The sequence below is a fragment of the Ursus arctos genome, unplaced genomic scaffold, assembly GCF_023065955.2.
Source record: "Ursus arctos isolate Adak ecotype North America unplaced genomic scaffold, UrsArc2.0 scaffold_7, whole genome shotgun sequence".
Lineage (NCBI taxonomy): Eukaryota > Metazoa > Chordata > Mammalia > Carnivora > Ursidae > Ursus > Ursus arctos.
In genome coordinates this window covers 75,195,695-75,218,582 of record NW_026623089.1, presented here as the reverse complement: position 1 = coordinate 75,218,582, position 22,888 = coordinate 75,195,695, and the positions used below count along the sequence as shown (strand labels likewise).

Here is a 22,888-nt window from a genome sequence, read left to right as displayed (position 1 = left end):
AAACTGAAAGGTGCCTTAGAGTCTATGGTTTCTTCTGATAAAAAAGAGACTGAAAATGCTGTGTTATGCTTGGTGTCAGTGTTGCCCTTTATAGAAACACTTCACCAAACAAGAGTTGTGTCACTTTCTTGTCTGCTAGGGAAATTTCACAAAGCAGTTTAGTCAGCTTGATTGTGATGCATAAGGTGCAACTCCTTCATTATTCATTCATTCATTCATTCATGCATGCATGCATGCATATACCACATATTTTTATGTGCCACCATTGTGCTAAAATCCAGATTATCACATTCATGATAGAGTCTTCCTAGTCCCAGAGTAAAGTTAACCTCTTTTTGCTTTGCTGAGCCACATGTACCAAGAAAATATGCCAGATATTCTTAAACAGATGTGAAGATCACAGTCACATTGGAAGATTTATCAAAAAACCTCCTGGGTCCAACCTGTGAAAAGGTGCTTTCCAGAAGTTTTGGGTAGGACCTGAGGGGTATGGGCTTTTAAGATTCTTCTCAGACTTTTTTTTTTTTTTTTTTTTTTTTTTGGACACACACCCTGATTGAATCTGAGTATTTTATTTGAAGACCCATCATCTGTAATGGCACTCCGAGTTTGTGCTCTCTGGGTTATGAGGCAACCAGAGATCTGGATGTGCCCACCAATACTGGGCTCAGTTGCACTGTGTGTACTGGAAGTGCTGGTCTGGCCGCATCAGAGCTCTGCCGAACATGGCCTGGAATCCACGGAAATCTGAAATAGCTCAGAATGTACGGTTACGGAAGAGTACTAACTAATGCTACACTTCGTTTTATTAGGATCAGAGTAAATCCATGGGCTTTGTTTTGTTGCTATTTTAATTTGGACATAATATATTTCCTAAATACTGGACTACATTAGGCAGACAACAATGGAGAAAAAAATTAAAGTATTAATATTAACCGGGAACATTACAGTATAACTGGGAACATTACAGTAATCTGTCTTCTCCTTCTTTCTTGTTCCCTCCCTTTTATTAAATGTGACTAAAAGACTAGGGGAACAATGAATTTGAAGAGTCATGTAATTAGGAGACTTTGGGGCTGGAGCAGCCTTTCACATACTATGAAATAGGGACTGGAGAGATTCTGTCTCTTCTTACCTCTCTCTCCTTACCTCTCTCTTCTTACCTGCTGTTCTTGCAGACAGCTTTTCCCTGTACAAAGTCAGCCGAGGTGGGGAAAAAGGTGCAATCAGGGCCAGTCTTGCACTGAATGCTATCAAAATGACAGGGGCTGGGAGACAGAGAAGTGCTTCCCCCAAAGGGACGTGTGTGTGCCTGCCTTCAAAATTTGGAGTGGCCGGTGAGGGCAAGAGGGGCTCTCTACAAGTCCGCATCCTACAAGAAAAACAGATTCTGGGGCAAGGAAACAACAGTGGCCCCCACATGTCGGAGTGCTAACCATCCAAACAAATGATGGGGTCTCAAAGGAGACTTTCCACCAGACGCTAGGCTTCATCAGCAAGCACTTCTCTCTCCGGTGTGGTGTCTTAAAGTTCACAGGAAAACACTGGCTGAATTATGTTGAAGGCACAATAAAAATGCTAGAGACAGACCATATAGATGTGTAGTCTTCCTTCATCTGCATTCACAGTATACTTGTGTTGTTGTAGCGATAGAGATTTCAGCTTATTATCACCATGGCTCCTAAATATTATTGCGGTTGTTTTTTTTGTTTGTTTGTTTTTGTTGTTGTTGTTATTCTGGAAATTGGAGTGTGATGTTTGTAGCATGCACCTTTTGACCTAGTAATATTACAGTAATCTGCTAATGAAACCAAAATCTTGTGGCAATTTGAGCCTTTCTTCTTAAATTTCCTTCCTCTTCCTCCTTCCGCTCCATCATAAATCTGCTCTCTTCAATACATACTAAGAAATTCAAGGTTCTTTTTCTTTAATCTCGTGGCTCATCCAAATATAGTAGTTTAACCCAAATATCAAGTACAACAATGGTTTCCTTTCCTATTTCTCCACTCAAGAGGAACCTAGTATAAAAAGAAAGGTAGAGCATGTATTTTTTGTTGTTGTTGGCATATTAATTTTAATGCTTTTAAATAAAAATATATTTTCTAATTGATATCAAAGGAAACTTGCTAACCAGTCTCTCTTTTCCTCTTCTCTTCCTATTCATTTCTTTTTTCCTTCTTTTCTTCTTTCCCTTTTTCCCCCTAAAAATATGTTATTACATTTCCTTAGAACTGTTGGCATTTTGCTAGAGAGGGAATATGGTAATTCACATGACATCAGGTGAAGGCAGTTACAGGAATGCAGGTCACATCAGAAGAACAAATTAAGATGGTCATTAAGATCTGTGGCTGGTTCCGCAGCTTCTTGGCTGCACAATCTTGGGCAACGTATTAAATCTTTGTGTGTTTCCAATTCCCCCTTTCCAAAAATGGGCAAAATAAAATTATTTATATCATAGGGCTGTTAAAAGCATTGAGTGTGCTTACAATCATGCAAAAATATTGTGTATAAGGTTTAACCATTATTATTAATTATATATAATATATAACATAACAAACCATTATTATTAGGCACTTATCAAATTTCTGAGTTACCTTGCTTTGTCATACTCCACATAGAACTGCATTCATATATTATAAATTAATAAAGGTAAATACAGATCTCAAGCTTTGCACAAAGGTAGAATACACTATTTAAAAAAATAAAAAGTAATGAGAGTGTTCTAGAAATGTTTCTGGCTCATTTCCATAGCTGAGGACAGAAAAAAAGTCACAGACTGATTGGAGTTATACCATTTGTATTTGTGGAACTCAACAAGGCAGGAATTACAAATTGGATTTTCAAGAAGCCTAACAATGATACCAGTGCCTATGATTAGTACAACTATGTTGGGATAAATGTGAGAGGTCCTCGTGCATATGTTAGAGTCGGCTGGTGTAACTGCCTGCAGGAGCCTTCTGAAATCACGGCAGAAACAGAACATGATTGCTGCCCTGAAATGGGACTGCACATTCCACTTTGGGCCCTGGTGATACAAAGAGTTGAAAAATTCACAACTAGTGAACAGTAGGACGCACTAAATGGAACCAAAATATAATATCATAAAAATTTTAGGATATTTTTCACGAGACAGCAAAATACACATTTTAAAACTTAAAATTATATTTTGAGGAACAAAACCTTGAAACACATATTTGTTACATTCACCCCAAGTTTATGTGGGACCATTACCCCCAGAAGCTGAAAATCGCTTTTTCACCTGGATTCTCTGTCTTTCCATAATTGGTGACTTTTTTCTCTGCTCTGCCTCCTCGTTTAAAATGTTCTCATCGTGAGCATAGGTCTTACAGTGTAAGTTGTTAATTTTTCTGCTCTCTTCAAACTGGGGCTCTATCACCTAGGAACTGACAATTTCCATTTGAGTGGTGGTTAGAATAATATAAGTAAGAAAGAATTCAAGCATAATTAGATGAAGAATATAAATGCAAATTTTTATAAATCAAAGCCTGCCAAAGATATACTTCTATGTAAGTATATATAAGTAAATATATATGGAAATTTATTTCTGCCTAATATTTAGGAAAAATGGGATATTTTATATTAAAAATATTGTCTAACTACCTAGGTGTTTTACATCGAATAAACAATCTGCATAGAACAGAAACCAAAAAATTTATATGACGCTAAGCACACAGACAAGATAGGAAAAAAATCATGCAGGAAAAAGAACAAATCCCTCCTGAGACAAGATCTCACATGAGGGCTGCTTACCTAATTTTGCTGCTGAATTTGGGTACCAGACTGTGTGGTCTATATGTAGAGCTCTCATCTGTATGCAACAATGCATGAAGAACTTTTTATATGTGTGTTTGTATGTATGATTTGTATATGCGTGTGTGTGATCTTTTAAGAATGTGAAAATAGGGGCGCCTGGGTGGCACAGCGGTTAAGCATCTGCCTTTGGCTCAGGGCGTGATCCCGGCCTTATGGGATCGAGCCCCACATCAGGCTCCTCCGCTATGAGCCTGCTTCTTCCTCTCCCACTCCCCCTGCTTGTGTTCCCTCTCTCGCTGGCTGTCTCTATCTCTGTAAAATAAATAAATAAAATCTTTAAAAAAAAAAAAAGAATGTGAAAATAGTTTGAAGAGTTGTCTCCAAACTGCATGGTGATAATGTAGTGTTTTGATAACGTATCTACATGCATCAACCTGTATTCTAAACAATACAGGTTGTTGCATATGTATATATAGACCCACGGAGGATATATGTTAGCTCTTCACTGAACACTTGGTGACAGATCTTAATGAATATGGCTGAGGGAGCAGTTCTGATCTGAACTGGATTCAATCTTCTTGAATTTTGAAGATTGAATTCCAATTCAAATCCTCCTAGTTCTGTGGTGTTCAATACCAACAAGTGCTTCCAGGGCCTTGTTAGAGGCAGAACATCCTTAGTCTTTACAGATTTGCTGGAAGTAAGTACTTTTAGTACAGTCTGGGAAATTTGATTTCTCAGCAGGACTTGCTTCCTTCCAATACAGATTGCAAAAGATTGGCTCCTTACTCTTTTTCCACAAGACAGGCCACATGATGCTTCAGCTCTTTGTCCTTGAGCTCTCTCCCTGTCTTCTCTGTTCTCTTGGCCAGATGTGTTTTCTGTGCCCTGATGAGCATCCTCTGAAACCTGGCTAGTTGCAGAAAACTGCGTATTATTGAGCAACTAATGAACACTCTTGCTTAATAAATCATTTCATTTCTTATGTCATTTCAACTAGACATTTTGAAGCATGAGAAATAAGGAAAGTTATATTAGCTCTTAAAGCCCTAAGAGTGTATTCAAATATTAACTTTCCAGATTAATGCACAACATAAGTTACATAAAATAAATTAAAGGAAATAGGCATTTCATAACTTCATTCCCAAGTAAGATAGTATATATGAAACAGGTTTTAAGGTAATCAACATATATGGGGTTAGTATGGCCTTTGTTTTAAATCTGGACCTAAGTTCTGACTTCATATACTTATCATTTAATATGTTTGGGCGGTGACTCCTCTTCCATCTTCATTTTGTACCAGTGGCAAAAGTGAAATGAGAAAGGAGTCCAGGTCGATGAAAAATACACAGCAAATTCAGCAAACCAGAAATAGAGGGGAAGTTCCTCAACTGATAAAAAATACCTACAAAAACCCTACAGCTAACATTTGGCTTCATAATGAGAACCTGGAAGCTTTCCCACTGAGGTCAGGTACAAACGAGGTAGGGATGTCCCTCTCACCATTCCTTTTCAGCATCATACTGGGATTCCCAGCTGATGTGATAAGACAAGAAAGGAAGTAAGTGTATAGATCAGGAAGGAAAAAATAAAACTCTCTTTGTTTGCTGATAACATGATTGTGTAGAAAATCCTAACGGATCCACAAAAAACTCCTGGAGCCAGTAAGCTTTTAGAACAAGTTTGCAGGATACAAGGTTGATACATAAAGTCACTTTTCTATATACATGCAATAAACAAATGGGATTTGAAATTAAAAGCACAATACCATTTACATTAGCACCAAACAAAAAGAAAGAATTAAATACAAATTTAGCAAAATGTGTACAAGATCTGTATGAGGAAAACAACAAAACTCTGGTGAAAGAAGAAATCAAAAAAGAACTAAATAGAGAGATACTCCATGTTCATGAATAGGATAACAATATTGTCAAGATGTCCATTTGTCCCAACTTAATCTGTGATTCACTACAATCCCAATCAAAATCCCAGCAAGTTATCTTGCAGATATTGAAAACTTGATTCTAAAGTAAATGTGGAGAAGTAAAAGTCTAAGAATAGCCAAGACAAATTTGAACAAGAACAAAGTTGGAGTACTGGCATTGCCCAACTTTAAGATTTACTATAAAGCACAGCAATCAAGATGGTGTTGTATTGGCAAAGAATACACAACTAGGTCAATGGAACATAAAGAAGAAAAAACAGACCCACGCAGATACAGTAAACCAACCTTTGATAAAGGATCAAAGGCAATACAATGGAGAAAATATTGTCTTTTCAACAAATGGTGCCGGAACAACTGGAATTCTACATATGAAAAAAATCAAAGTAGACACAGATCTTCCAGGCTTCACAAAAATTACCTCACAAGGGATCATAGACTTCAGTGTAAAATGCAAAATCATTAAACTTTTAGAAGGGAAAATAAGAAAACCATCTAGATGACCTTGGTATGGCTGTGACTTTTTAGATACACCGAAGCACAATCAATGAAAGAAATAATTGATAAGCTGGATTTAATTTAAATTAAAAACATCTCAGTGAAAAACACTATCAAGAGAGTGAGAAGAGAGACTGTGTGTGCTGGGAAGGGCATGGGGTATGTGAGAATTCTCTGTACTTTCTGTACAATTTTATTGTGAACCTAAAATTGCTCTGAAAATGAAGTCTATATATATATATATACACACACACACACACACATATATGTGTATATATATATATATTTTTTTTTAAGTGGACGGCAATTTATCTTGTGTTCCCTTTATCTTTTGCCGTGTATCAAACTACCTTAAACTTAGTGACTTAAAGCAGTTGTTTTAGTGAACACCATAATAATTCTTGAAATATGAATCAAATCAGTGGGGAAGCCGAGAGGATGACTGACTAGTTTATGCATGCAGTAAAGGGTTAATGGAATGCTTACATGTGAACCAATAAACCAAATATTGTCTACTTAACTTTCTACCAACTCTGTAGATGTTCACTTAGTTATGCCCTGACTTTTCATAAAGTCAGTTACAAGTAGATTTTTATTTGAAATATATATATTCCAGAATTCACCATTCTAAAACCAAATAGTATTTCAAAATTTTAGCCATATGTAGATTTATGACATCAATGACTGCATTCTTATGTAGAATCCCATTTATTATTTTCTGTGGCACTGTTTCTCCTCAAAAAGGGGGGAAATCTATGAATGATGCCCCAAAGCTGCCTCTTGGTATTTGATTGATATTAATTATGAGAAACTCTGTTCAGGTTATACTTCTAAACTTATGATGTAAAAAAGTCAGTAACTTCCTCCTTAAGAATGCATTGATATTATAATAGCTCCAAAAGACATTGTGGGTCATAAAAAATAAACTATTTTTACAGAAAAACTGAGATAACACAGACAATTCTTGTGTACCACACATCCTTATTAGGGTTATTTTATGTTAGTTGAGTACAAGTGAACCAATACTGATAAATGATTATTAACTACAACCTATATTCAAACTTCCTGGTTTTTCCCTAATGTTCTTTTTCTGGTCTAGCCTCCCATTCAGGATGCCACATTATATTTTTGTCATGACTCCCTGGGCTCCTCATGACTGGGGATTTCTCAGGTTTGATGACCTTGGCATTTTGAGGACTATTGATCATTTGTTTTATGGAATGTCTTCCAAGTGTGATTTATTTATTTGAGAGAGAGAGCGAGAACATGCAGAGTGAGAGAGAGAGAGAGCACGAGCAGGGGGAGGAGCAGAGGGAGAAGCAGACGTAGGGCTCGATCCCAAGATGCTGGGATCACAACCTGAGCCAAAGGCAGTCGCTTAATCAACTGAGCCACTTAGGTGCCCCACATAAATGATTTTAAATTGTGCTGCACTGATTTGTCTATTCTCCCACATTTGTTTACTCAATTTTTTACTTATATCAGTGTGAATCATGGACATTTATATTTCGACTTAGAATCCAATACTACTTTATTTATTTTGTTGATCGGCTTATTCCAGCTATAGCCATTAGGAGTTCCTTCATTTGACTTCTGCATCCCTTCGACCTGCCCCAATATCTGTGTGTATCTACGTATCATTCCCATTACCACCCCTGTATTAAGAGGCCTTTGATGCTAGCCTGCACTTACGAATTACAGGCATGGTGTGATCTTCAGCACCACAGATCAAATATGAAGAATTGGAACTAAGCCCAAATGCTTTTCCTAACAAAGACTGTGCCTTGCTATTCCAAAATATTATCATCAAGTTATAATTGTTTTCTCTATAAAAATTTATAAGTATTAAATAATTGTATTAAGTTAACTTAATTTTTAAGTTATTCTTTATCTTTCAATGTACATGTCTACATATAATATCTGATAGAGCCAATCCTCCTTATTTTGCATTTTAAGGACTGTCTTGACTGTTCTCAAACTTTTGTCTTATTAATGCATTCTAAAATAGGTCTGGTTCTTCTCAGTGTGCTTTCATATTTTTATTATAGTTGAATTTATAGATCAATTTGGGCAGAAATGATTTCTTGATTACGTTAAATCTTATTCTTGAATGAGGTGTATCTCTGTCACAGGGTAAACAGATTTTGAAAGAGAGATTTACGTGCAGGAAGTTTGTGGGATGTGCTCTCAGGATCAAACCCTGGTGGGCTTGAGGAAGCGGTGGTGATTAAAGGGGGACGATGAGCTGCAGTGTCATTGCTACCGAAGCCTCAGGGGATCCACCAGGGAGTTCTGGAGTGAGGGTGGCTGTGCAGGGGGCAGGGGCACTGGGTTTGGTCACTTGCACCAAGCAGACATTGGATGCTGGCTGTCGCAGGGACTGGGGAGCGTAACCTAGGGCACAGCAGCCCTCATTAGTCAAGGGAGAGTCTGGAGAGGGACAGGGCTGAGGGATATTGGCTGCATAAACTCTCAGTAGCTAAGGAAGTGGATGCTTCAGCCCCAAGGAAGGGGATTTAGGCATTGTACAAGATCATCATTATAGCGCATGCCCAGAGTAGCCAGGATGCATTCATTTCCTGCAAGTCCTGAGAACAGATCCTCCCGGATTCCGTCTGTCCTCTTATCCTGGGGGAAATGGACAGGGAAGTGGTTACTGTAATGAAAGAATTGAAAGACCATTGAAACTGCTCAAGACATGCCCAATACTCAATATTTCCTCTTTTCACCATCCATCCTAGGCTTCTCTTGGTCTGGTGAGCACTTAGACTTGTCCCAGGGAATTCTCTATTAGGTCATCTGGACCTGCAGATTGAAAGATTGTGAGCCATGTGTCCCCTTGCTCTGCTCAATTCATAGCTACCACACTTGTTTATGTGTCATCAAATCTTGGCAAGGTGGTTGGAAGAGATGCCCAAGTGGATTGCCAGGTGGCAATACCTTCTTTTTGATAGAAGTACTACCTCCTTCTAACGAGCCTTTCATGGTGGACACTTGGCACAAGGAGTTTAAAGTGAGCAAGCCACAGCCATAGTTTGACATTTTGTGGGCTCTCCGTGTATCCTGGAAGTGTTTACCATACACTGTGGAGGCTTAGAGGAAAGGGACCACAGATTTTATAAAGCCTAGATATGGCAGAAAAGGAAAAAGGACTTCAAGCAGGTCACTGGGAGCGATGGAAAGAAAAGATGACTCTCATGTTAGTCCCAGGCCCATACATTTTAACTGTCAGAGATGCAGTCCCATATGATGGTAAGTGATTTAGAGAAACATATTTAAGGTACATTCTCTAAGCTGACACCTCAGCTACACATGCAGTAAGTAGCACATTGCTCTGTTGGTTTGGCAGCTTCTGGTTGATGAGGCATTGAGAGGAATGGTGGCTTATAGGACAAATGGCATAGCTCTTTCACTCTGAGTGTCTCTCTTGGTCCCATGCCATGTTATGTGGGATCCTGTTTCATAAGAGAAACATTCTCAAAGTCCTTAGCTAGTGTGGCAAGAAAAGTAGTTTGTAGGAAGGAGAGATAAACTGATACCTAGAATATGTGTCTACCACTGTCAACATAAATGATTGCCCTTTCCAGGGAGAATGGTGTTCACAGAAGTCGATTTGCTACCAACTGTCTGGTTGGTCTTTTAGGAGAATGCCACTGCCATATCAGGGGCTCACAGTTGAGCTCCATTGATAGAGTGTTGAATGCTTCCCTGCAGGAGAAACTACATCAGACTTAGCAAGTGGGACTCTGTGCTACTGCGTCCATGAATGGCCTCCACTCCTGCGAGCACGGGCAGCCTGTTCATGTACTAGTTGTGCTAGTACTACTAGGGTAGTGGTGATAGCTGATGGCTGATGTCTACTAGCCCAGTCCTTGTGTCTCCTTGGTTCGTCCTTCCTTCTTCTATAGCGGATGTGCTCTGATTGACATGAGCATAGAACTTGCATAGAACTTGAAAAAACAAAAACAAAAACTAACCTTCCTATTTTATGCCCAATTTTACAGATTCATCCTCATGCTTTGTTCTCGATCTTCCAATTATTCTCCTTCCAAGCCTCTGAACAACCAAGTCCTTGACCAGTCATGCACCCATTCTAATTGAGGCTAGTTCTCTTTGCATACTAAATAGGTAAGTGTGTACACTGCCTGCAGAAATGTCCTTTGGGAGTGGTGTCTTTAGGGAGCGCTGTGAGTGAAGCTGTAATGCAGCCATAGTCCAGGTGCCCAGGTACTAAGCCAGCCTATGTGTGAAGGTTGACAGTCCTCCTCCTCCATCAGCCAGTGCTGAGAAACCTCCCATATGGCCATGTTGGGAGCAGAAAGAGAGGGGCTATTGTAATAATGATGGATGGCATGAGAGTCTGGGCTACCCACTCGAACTTTTACATGCATTCACCACATACATCTTACCATGGATTGATGCTGGGATGGCCCAGCCTTATGGCCTAGTGGGTCTGACAGAAGCCAGCTCACAATGGGCCAGTTCAGCCCCACCACCACTCAGTCTCTCCATCTCTGCTGGGACCCAATAGCACACCCACTGTTGCCTTGGGAGAAGTGTCTAACCCTCTGATGCAAATGTCACAGGCTCACTATAGTACCATAGGCGTCGATGTTGTGGTCCTCTGATTGGACTTGCCATAAATTTCAGAGTCATTGTTTGTTTTCCACCACAAATACCCTAGGTTTGCCAATGCATATGGCTAGGCGGACTGCTTACACGACAGCCTCACTTGCAGATACACTGTTTCCTATCCTGGACACCATTCAAACCTGGGAGCATTTTTAAAAAAATAAACACATTGCGTATGAGTAAGAGTAATATTCCCGTTAATATGCTTCTTTGATGACTTCGAGAGTTCAAGATATTGTACTCCCTATCTAAGAGCAGGAGTGGTGAGATGCAGTATTTAACCTTTTCCTTGAAGAGGGTCTACTAGAATGCCCCGAACTGCTGTCCTACGGCAGCAGGCACTCACATGATGGCACTCACATGATGGCACCAGGAATCTTCATAAGGTTTCTCTCTCAGCCTTTGAAGGGCAGGTGTCTAACTAAGGTCTCCGATGTATTAACCACCTGGTTCACCTGGCTTGTTTAACATGATGCTATACTTTCAGTGAGCCAGGTATGACATTCTGTTGCAGGCCCAAGTCATCCTTGTCTCCTTTGCCTATAGTGTCACAGGAGCTGGAAAAATAATAAAGGCCTAAGAAATGACCAGAGGTGTATACTTTCATCCATCCCATGAGAAAGCACACTGTTTCTGGTTTTAATTTGCGAGAGGGATAGAAAGGGGTGCATTTGCTCGATCAGTGGCCACCTAGCATGTTCATGAGGCAATCTTCATATATTTTAGCAAAGTTGGTGCATAAATGCTATGGGGCTACTACTCGGAGTTTGCAAAAGGCCACTGTGATCCTTAAGGATCTGTCTGGCTTGTGCAGGGACCGGGCTAGCGAATGAAATAAGAACGCTGTGCTGTGAGACTCAGCCATTCCTGCATTCTGTAGGTTTTTAAGTGTAAGCTAACTTCTGCAGTTCTTTCCAGGATGGGATTTTTTTTTTTTTTCTTTCCTCTCTCGGCTCCAGAGGCTTCCACTTGGCCTTCTTCATGACATTTATCTATGTATCTCTTAAACCACAGGTCAGGGAACCAGACAGCAAGCTCTTGTGACCGTTACTGGACTGGCTTCCTCAGCCACATGATCACAGAATCTTCATTTATATTAGCTGGATAGACTGAAAACACCCTTGTTAGCTGGATATCTATCCATCTCGCCCATAAACATGTCGTGTTCCCCGTCTCCAGAGCTCCATGCAGGTCAAGTGCGCCTGACTCCTACTCTAACCTTGCCACTTATTATGATGATTGAAGCTGACTTTCTCCTAATGCTTCAATGTTGCCACCTGGCCTCTATGGTTTCTTGAATTTATCCTCCTTTGAGTCAATCGGTCAGGCAGCTTCAGTAATTTCATCTCCTTATCTTAGTCCTGACCTGGAGAGGACGGGCACCATCGAGCTTGTCAGTGACACAGGTGCCTTTCGCACAAGCAATTCCTTGTTGCCATGGTAAACTCGTTAGGGGAGCTGCATCCATGGATGGCCGCCATCCATAGGTTGCATTTCTGTTCTAGCATGTCTTTAACTGTGGGGTTTTTTTTATCCCTTCTTCCGCTGTCTGCTGTGGCATCTCTAGTGTCTCTGCTTGATAGTGCGCATGGCTTTCTCCAAGCTTTGAGGCAGCAGGGCTGTCATGATGGCCTTTTTGTGCTGTACCGTTTCCTCATCCTGCTCCTTTGGTTTCACAGCCCCTTCCGTTGCTGCTTTCCATCTCTAATGCTCCCGTGACCAACTCTGAGTAAGTTTCTCATGGCTCTCCTGTAGTTTACAGTCCTGTCTCCTGTGGTGTTTGATGCAATGGTGAAACCGTTTGAGAAGTTTCGTTATATTTCAAACGTTTAATCTTTATTTTTAGATGTCCATCCTTTTCACATATACCTATTATTTTAAATATTTTTTATGTGTTAGTGGTAGCTCATTCATGTATTATAAACATTTTATTCTCTTGAATATTTTTATGTGTTTTTTTTTAAAGATTTTATTTATTTATTTATTTGACAGAGATAGAGATAGCCAGCAAGAGAGGGAACACAAGCAGGGGGAGTGGGAGAGGAAGAAGCAGGCTCCTAGCGGAGGAGCCTGATGTGGGGCTCGATCCCAGAATGCTGGGATCATGCCCTGAGCCAAAAGCAGACACTTAACCTCTGTGCCACCCAGGCACCCCTGAATATTTTTCTGTTTTATATGAGATAATATGTATTTGTTACATCTGGGAGGCTCTCACTCTGTTGCAAGCTGCTGATACTTAACAGTATTTTGTTTCCTTGTGACTTGGAATGAGTTTTGTTGTAACTTCATATTTAGTTAACTGAAATCTGTAGAATCCCAGGAGCCTGATTGGAGGATACTTTCTTCCCCAGATCTTTTAAACTTGCTTCAGGGGGATTTGGATTTGCAAGATATCTGGGATTCAATCCGCCCTCTGGGAATTGTCCTGTGAGGTCACAATCTCAGCTGGAATTCTGTTTGTAGCCACCCCCCCCCCCCCACTTCCCCAGGTTCTGTGTCCTGTGACATCAGGAATCAGTGTGATTGCCTTTAGGCCAACACTGCATTTCTAGGATCACCTGGTCTATTTGCTCCTCACTGGGGTCCGGGGAAGCAGGGGCAAAACCAACAATGCCTAAACATTGCTTTTATCCAGGATTTGTTTGTTTTGTCATACGAAGGTCATTGGAGAGTCTAGTCTCCAATTTTGCCAGGAGTTAAGGTCATTATTTTTTTAAATTCTTTATATCTGTATTGATTTGACAGGTGAAAAACTATTTCATGTCAATGAATTGGTGTCGCCTCACCTCTGATGAGATGGTACATTTTGTCATACTATGTTTTCTTGCCCATTGTCACTTCCCCTTTGTTCCACTGCCTATGCAGATCATCTGTCCTTCTGAGTTGACCTTTCTCTTCGCTTCAACTTCTGAATACCTTTTGTATATTTATAATATGACTTTCTGTTCTCTCATATGCACAGAGATTTCTTCTCTTGACCAGTATTTGTTTATTGCTCTTACTTACGGAACCCTTTGCAGAGGAAAACGCAGGTAGTCACATAGGTATTCAGACTTTGAGAGCCAAGGCACACTTCCCCTCTGAGCGGAAGCCCCTTGTGGGCTCTCCGCTGTCCTGGCCGTCCCTAGGCTGCTTACCCTGCACCATACAGTTCCACTGACCCAGAGATAGGAAGACCTCTTTCCCAAGGACACTTTTCAGTGTTTCGCTGCAAATCTTTTACTTCCTTTATTCCAGAGTCTCATTTAGCTATGGAATGAAAGCACCATCTCTTCATCTGTTTTTTTTTTAAATCACTGCTAATGCTCTGGGTCTTTCAGAGCTTCAACTTTTAAATTACAGGAGCAAAGTGCTAACATTACTGATTTCTACATTTGATTCTTTTATCCTGTTCTTAGAGCAGTGGAGAGAGAATGTCCGTGCTAGTACCTAAACAGGAGAAACTACGATGTTGCAACATGGAGTATGGATATGGGGAAGACACGCCAAAGTCCATCAAAATACAAGTACAAGAAATGTGAAGTAATATAACAAATATGAGATAATGTAATATTATATCAGCGTATATCAAGAGTGAGTAAAAAACAGAAACCATCTCTACCTACCTGATAAAATCACTAATCAAATCAGTCTAGGAAAAAAGAGTTATAAAATATAGCTATAAACTGAAAGAGGCTAAGAGCAACCTTTATAGCAAGTGAAGATTTACAAAACATTAAAAAGAAAAACAAGGCAAGTATCTTACTATCAGCATTGATATTTAACATTGCTTAGAAGGTTCTAGATAATATAATGAAAATAAATATAAATATTAGAAAAAAGAGACCACTATATCTCCACATTTACATATTTACAAACATTTGAAGAGACCATTTCAATACACGGGTGATAATTTAGCAAGAAATAATGAAATATTCAAAATTGAAATACGTGTAAAATAAAAGTTATACTTTAGAGGATAATACCTCCCAAAAAGCAACTTCAGAATATTTTAGATGACTTGAACTTTTTTTCATATAAATTCACTCCTTGAAAGTAACGTTAGAAAGCCATTGATTAATAAAGACAAATTGATGGAGTAAAAAAAATGACTAAATGTTTCCCCTTTGCATCTAACCACAGGCAAATAAATGTGTGTTTCTCTTTTGTGAAGCTCTCTACTTCAAAAACTTGTAGATATTATCCTCCTTTTACTTTCTAAAATTCTCATATTGCATATTTGTCTTACCTTAATGCTCCCACTTTATAAATGCCATGACTCAGTGTCTTTCCTTTGTCTCCTCTTCTCTCTCCACTGTCTCCGTCCCCTGCACAAAACTCACCAGTTCCTTGTCCTGACTGCCCTCTGAGATGAAACTATCCCCCTCACTGAGGATTACGACAGTGAGATCATCTTTCAGTTCTTCCCCTTCCATATTCTTTTTACTCTGTGTCTCTGGTCTTACAAAATCACTGCTCCTCTCACCATTCCTGACATCTTCCTCCTTCAAATTTTCTGTGTCACATGGACTTGTAAAGAAGCCTACCAGTTCTTTAATAAGACTCAAATGCCCAGGCCGTTCCAAACACTGTCGCCATATTTATCTTTCTGTAGTCACTTTAAGTAGTATCAGCTGTAACAAAAACAAAACTAGAACCTCAGCTGAGTTTCTGTCACCTCCTGAAAACCCACCCTGCGGACATATGCCAGGAGCGAGGTAGATGGCCTTGGGCCCCGCTACCCCTTCTGTCATGCTTCCAGGTTCTAAGTGACACTGAGCTATGGTTCTCCCATAAGTTCCCTTCATTTCTTGACTCTCAGGTTTGAAAGTGCCCTCCAGCTGTGATACCTTTCTTCTTCATCATCACCACACATTCAAATTTACCCACTTTTTAAGGTACAACTTAGATGCCATCTCCATAATGAAGTACTGCAGCCACAAATCATCTCTCTCTGAACAGCACTGAATTTGATTTTCACGACTCCCTTGGCATTTATTTCCATCTATTTTATATCACAGTGGTTTTCACCAGTCTTTCTCTGCCTTATTTGAACTTAGGGCTTGGAGTTAGAGCCATGACTTGAGCTTTTTTTTTTTTTTTTTTTTTGAACCCCTAAGTATTAAATAAAGTGCTTTCCATGGAGTAGAGGATGAACTTTTTAAATGAATATTTTATATGAAATTGACCAATTGTGATTAAGTTCGCCAATTGGCTAAATTTCTATCAAATAGAATTTTTAGAAATAGCCTTAAGTGCTTATGGTTTTAAGGAAACAGTACTTTCTGGCTTATGTTTGAGCTTTTAGCTGAGGATTTTATTGCTACTCTTAGTTCAAAATCCATTAGGAACTAAAATGCACCTCTGGAAGCTTTTGAAGAGAGAAATTTTCTCTCTGGGCCCTTGTTAGACATGTTTCTTAAGGCTTGAGTATGGCACTTCATGCTTTTAGAACAAAGAACAAAGAGAATAGAAGTCCTGGGGGAGATGTCCAGGGGACCCTGCCACAGACAGGGGGAGAGATTGAGAGGGGGGCACCACCCCACTTCTGCCAGAAGAGGACCAGACCTCCTATAGAGAGAAGCCCATGGAAGGAGCATAAACTGAAGGTTGAGATCTTTGACCCAAGAGATGTATATCTGGCTTCAGTATATATGGAGAAAAACTTCTTCTACTTATGTTGTTGTTTTTTTTGTAAAAATAACTTCATTTTTAAATTTTTGTATACAGAATGGCCAGACACAAAATGGACCTCATTTAACACTCATAATAAACAGACTCTGAGGTAGGAATTATTTTCCTCATTTTGTAAATACAAACTGTGGCAACTAGGAATCGTCAGTTAGTAGCAATATAGTTAGTATTCTTATTATAATTATTATTGTCCAAATGGTCATATGTTCATAGCTATGTATACGTATATATACTGTAGCCTAGCAAAACACACATATAATTCACCATCACAGCAACCATACAACTTATAGTCTGGATTCCAAAACTTCTGAGAATAAAGGCTTTATTAAAAATTATGGCAAGACCTCAGGAATAAATTGCACATTTCTTGGGCAAGTCAAAGCTATTAGTCATCCTATTCACAGCTAAAAATGTGACTCAAAAGTCGTTCCTTTGTCACCATAGACATTCTGATTACCCACCCATCTATTTATACATCAAAACTTAGTATATTTTGTAACGTTCCAGGCTAACAAATCAAACTATGCTTTACCTTTTTCCTGTTTTGTACCCTGGGTTAATTAGTAGACATTATTTTGAATTTTATTTTTCAGGGAATCAAATGATGGAATTATATTTTTTTTATGTCAAAATTCACCTATCACAAGAGATAATCCTAGGACCCTCCAATAGCTTGCTATTTCCAGGAATCTTTCCTATCTCATTTGAAAGTGTACTGGTGTGACTGGGGAGTCGCAGCCTCCTGGGACAAGTCCTATGGCTGACGTGACAATGTATGTCCGGGTGTGGGTTGCTCCCTTTTTCGTAAGGGAAGTGATTTGGCAGTGGCTACATAGTTTATGAATTACTGATTTGCTTACCCACCACAGAATTTCATTGTCCTCCAGGAAAGGTCTGTATGTGCACCACTATAACTAGCTGTACTATGACTTAGATAAACCCTCCTTTAAAAAATATTTTAAGAAATTCCTAATCACTAGGCACAGCATTAAACAATTGCCATATGGTCCATGGGGTCTTGCATTGTCTGCGCTCTGCCTGTCATTTCAGCCTCAGAAGACTCGGGATGTGAGCTGGTCTCCCAGCAGGCCGGGTTCCGCCTCCTGAGCGAGGCACCCTTCCAGGGGAATGTTGTCTCTGCCCCAAGTGTGGCAGCCCCCCATCACACATCCAACACACACGTGCACACACCTGACCCGCTAACTTCTACTCAGTCTTCAGGAGCCTGCCTTTACTCGTGAATCTAAACTTTGTTTCCCTCTTATCTGCTCTCATAGTAAGCAGTTGTTTCCTTCGGAGTACTGATTTTTGTTACTACCCACTTGTACGATTATTAGTCTAATATCCATCTCTGCTCACAATCTGAGTTCTGTAAGCATAGCGCTAGATCTGTGTTGTCTCCCTGTTTGTAGCCTGTGCTGGCACAGCAGGGGAATGGAGCACATGTTCGCCCAGTGCCGGTGAAAATACACGGAGGTTATAGTGGATGCGCATGGTGCGTACGCATTGTTTCAGTTCGTACGATGTCTCCGTTAGAAAATGCGTCTCTCTCGTTTCTGTCACGTAGAATTACGCATCTCCTAGAAAAATTTAATCCTCTCATTCATGGTCCACCTTCGTCATTACAGTTAGATGTTTTCTTTCTTGACGATTTTCCCTGGGTTTCTCGCATGAGGGCTATGACCTCATAAGTCCTAATATTTAGGCAAATATAGTTGTTATTGCTTGCTCATTCCATCTCAGATCCCGTCCACGCCCGGCCAGGAGCAGAACGCCTGAGAACACTGTAGTATGCCGAACTCATACCTGTGAGCTCCCGGCCTTCCACCCACCTCACAGTGTTCTCCGCCTCTGCGTGACTGTCAAGTGTTTAGACGTCTTCAACACGCTATTAGAATTGTTTCTAAAAATGTATATTGTTAGAGAGAAAAAGGAGTCTGAACCTTTTAAAAAATGTTTGATTTTCATGCTCTGTCTATGCTGCTGAAATGCATCTTTTGTTATCAGTACTCTACTTCTCTGGGTTTTGAAGTTACAGAAATTTAAAAATATTGAGCAGCGAGCGTATAGTGGTTTGAACAATAATATGGCAGGAGGCATGGGCTCTGGTTTCCGGCTGTCCACTTGTTGTTTCTGATGCACTCAGTATTTCAGTTGAGCTGTATGGACTTCCAGTTCACTCACCTGCAGTTCATTATAATATTATATTACTTAATATACTTACTTACCCCTCAGCTCCAGTACCTGATCTTAGCCTGAGACAGGGTTTCTGTCCAAAATAGAGGTGCTGCTGAAACAGGGAGCCCACACAGTAACATAAATTTACAACCAAGAGAATAAAGTGCTCGGTGGAACAGCGAAACAATTCTCTCCATCAGGCAAAGAATAGTAAATAATCTTTGCTTTTGTTTCCTCTCCTTGTCCTTCCAGCCTGTCAGTTCATTTCACTTAATAATGGCTAAAGTGGGAAAGGATATTTAAAATTTTTAACAAAGATGTGTATATTAAATTATTCAGATTTCAGATTCACTTTTCCCCCCAAATTACATATTTCTTGCATAAATAATACATTGAAAACAGCAAGTGAGTTTTCAACGATTTTACACTCTGCTTTTAACGGTGCCTCGAATGATTGTGAAATGCAGGTCTCAGAGCTAAAGAAGAGTCTCTGGAGAGCTGTCCCTTCCAGGGGACTGTGTTTGATTTAAGCTAGCAGCAGTTCTTAGGGATGTCAATAGCTCATGACTCTCGAAATGCTGTGAGTTACGGTTTTTATTCCATCCCCTGAAAAGCAGCTGCTAGGTGGGGCATCGAACAATGTTTATTAGTATTTCAGGGGAAAATGTCCAATAATGAATGGATGCAGAAGAGGATCACAAAGCCAGACATCCAAACGCCAGAGCTCACAGCCTGGTTTTGGAGAACCGGCAGCTCACAAGGTCAATAGACAGGAATTCAAGCACTGGCTGTTGCAATAATTGCCCATGTGGCTTTGGGCCTTAATTTTCATCTCCTGTAAGATGGATTGATTGCAGAAGGTGGCATCAAATTTCTCTTTTCCATTCTAAAATTAATATATACCTGTTATTGAAAAACAGAAAAAAGTAACAAAAAAGTCCAAAAATCACTCATAATAGCACAGCTTAGAGAAAATCAGTGTTTTAACATTATTGTATATTCACTTTTATCCTTTTTTATACAAATGTATATTACTCAGTTACATGCTTTACCCACTATATATGTATGTACATATATGTTATGGACGCATCTGTATTTCCCATACATACATTTTACATATTATAGAATCTATTCATGTAGCAGTCTGTCTTGGTTTTTATTTATTTACTATATCAAGAGCATGTTCACATGTTATAAAAAATGTAATTTTATGATTTTGTTAATTATATGGAAGGTATGATTTATTTAACAGTTACTGATTATTATTTAGCCTCTAGGTTTTCATAATCACAAAAAGACGAGTATCCTTCCATATTAATGTGAGTCCGAATTATTTATTATTCAACAGTAGGGAATTATTAGAATGAAGGAACGAATTATTAATTAGAGTAGCCATTTGGAAAAAGGTCAGTTCTCTGCTAAATTGCCATTTTCATAGAGATTCACAAGACAGGGAAAGAGCCAAACAGAAGCAATGGAAATATTGCCAAGAAAGCTCTAGATATAGCTTATGTGAGAACAGTCAGCTAGAGTGCTCTGCACAGAGTTCATCCTCAGCAAGACCTTATTTGGTTACAAACGAAAACAAAAACGAAGTAAGAGAAAGACGGAATGACTGTGTGGAGGGAAAGTGTGTGTATTGCATTCGGTGTCCAGATGCGTTCATCAAACTAACTCTGTGGTTCCTACAGGTTTTGCAGGAACGGTTTCTGGAATGTCCCGTGTTAGGCAAATGTTTGCTGAGAAGTTATTCTGATTGTGTTTTAGAGACAAAGTCACTGCAGCACTTCTGGCTGCATTCTTCTGGGCTGAACTTTTAACACATGGCATCTACCTCGGAACAGCATTCTGCATTTCACTCTCATTCTGGGGGTTTAAGTCTGCATTCTCCAGATTCGTCACTAGATGGGAGGAGAGGGCTTTGGTTAGATTCTAGTGTCCGCCTTTCACTCTGGTATGTTTCTAACATGGGATCCATTTGGTTTGATTCCATTAGAATAATTCATTCACTGTATGGTGACTAACATAACATAATAAAAAGTTATTATTAAAAAAAAGAATAATTCATTTGGCGAGATTCTAGGATAGCTTTTTGTACCCACTAGCAATTTTTCTAGAGTAATCTGAGTTCACAGAGAGCATTCCTCCCTCCGTGTAAGAAACTACAGAAATTTGCAAAACCTTCTTCCTGGGATTTCAGGGTTATGCTGAGGGGTGGCCCTTGCTGTTGCAACTTGTCATTCTGTGTGTTTTAGAGACCTACCTGGCATGGGGGTCAACCTCCATCAGTTCATCAGCCTTTGGCCTGCAGTCCTTTGGGGATGGCTCTCTGACATTTCCCTGAGCAGACTGGAGCTTGATCATAGCCAGTCTGGTGACCATAGCTCCTCCTCGAAGATATAGACTGAAATCTGCATTCCTGTGCGCCCACCTTCCCAAGGCTGTACATTTCAGTTTTTGTACTCTCAGCCATTTGGACATTGGATTCTGCTAAAAGCCGTCTACGAGCTTCCTGCTTCCAGGCACCATACTCCTCTGCCTTGACATTCCCTCCAGTACCTTCAATCAAATCCGTACAAGGGTGTCCACTCAGAATAGTGTTTTTTTCGGGCACCTGGGTGGCTCCATCAGTGAAGTGTCTTCCTTTGGCTCAGGTCATGATCTCAGGGTCCTGGGATTGAGCCCCAAGTCAGGCTGCCTCAGTGGGGAGTCTGCTTCTCCCTCTCTCTCTGCCCCTCCTCCCCGCTCGGGCTCTCTTTCTCTCTCAAATAAATAAATACAAATCTTAAAAAAAAAAAAAAAAAAGAATAGCTTTTTTCTCCGTGAAAATTTGTGCACTTGATGTAGTTTGTTTTCAATGAAAGGATTCATAAGAATTACCCCATCTGCCTCGACCAAATCACTCTAACCATTCATATGCCTTGCATATGAACATGCCCTTTTATAGTAGGTGGTGTTATTTGTGATTACATGTATTTCGATCAACTTTAGTATTTAACAGTTAACAGTAAATAGTACCATGTAACAAGTCATATTTATGTCCTTACTTTTTCTCATTCAACTCTTTATTTTTAAGGTCTGTCTGTATCGCTATGTGCATATCTCTCCATCGTTTTTGCTGCTGTATTTTACAGAAAAATTTCAGAGTGTGCCTCTACCATGTTTTTTATCTATCTATCTGTCTGTCTCCCCATTACGGAAAGCAGAGTTTCATCAAACTCTCTGCTATCACAATCAATGCTTTGATAAATGTCTTTTTATCTGTACCTGTCTTAATATATACTTCTGCAGAATTTTTCTAGGATTTGTATCTAGAAGACAGATCACTGACTCATTGCATATATGCATTTTAAATTTTCAGTGATACTTTCCAAAATGCCTTTCCTGGTACTTTTCCACTCCTGCCAAGAGAACTGTTTTCTGCCTCTGTCCATCCCAGCCAGTACTTGATGCTACGCGGCTCTCTGATGTTTGCCTTGTTTGTGGTTGTTGAGTGGATTCTAATTAGATGGCAGTGTGACATGATTCAGTTTAATAGATGTGAATTATTTGTTGGCTTAGTCCCACAAATGCCTTTTTTCAGATTGTCATCCGTTTGCTGATTTTGTCTCTTGTGCCCTTGATTGAGCTGAAATCCTTACAAATGATGTAGTGATACGCATCAACAGTTTGCTCTATGGCTCGTGCTTTCCGCGTGTTCTTTAAGAAGACATTTCTCTCGTTAAAATTACATTCTCCAGGAGTTGTTTTCCCTACTTTCTTGGTTTTATTAATTGTCTGGCTTTAAGTTGTTAATAAAATAAAATATCTTGGTTTTCATCAAGGAGCACAGTTTATACATGGCATAAGGTAAAAAGGATAGCATACTTTTTCTCTAACACCATCTACTTATCAATACATTATTTCCACATGTTTTGTGGGTGTTACCTTGATTGTATCTCAGATTTCTATGTATCATTGGTCTGTTCCATCCTTTTGCTTTTTTGTTCTTCAACCAATATCATGTTTACCAAAAAATTCATTTGTTTTGAAATGCTTATGTCCTTTCCTCTTTGTCCTTTTAAACTTAGCTCTTTGTAGCTCTTTATACCTTCAGAAATTGGCTTTATTGAGTTGAGTTTTTAAAAAAACACTGGGATTTTTTATAGGTATGGCACTGAATTTATAGATTATTTTGAGTAGGAGTAACAG

At 39.5% G+C, this 22,888-nt stretch overlaps 1 long non-coding RNA gene across 1 annotated transcript in view; it reads left to right on the top strand.

The window, feature by feature from the left end:
• The window catches only part of LOC130543079 (uncharacterized), a 108,106-nt gene extending 87,352 nt beyond the window's left edge, over nucleotides 1–20,754 (top strand). The window contains exon 2 of the long non-coding RNA XR_008958097.1: nucleotides 10,219–20,754. This is a non-coding gene — a long non-coding RNA (uncharacterized LOC130543079). The remainder of the gene's footprint in view (nucleotides 1–10,218) is intronic.
• The last annotated feature ends 2,134 nt before the right edge of the window (nucleotides 20,755–22,888 follow it).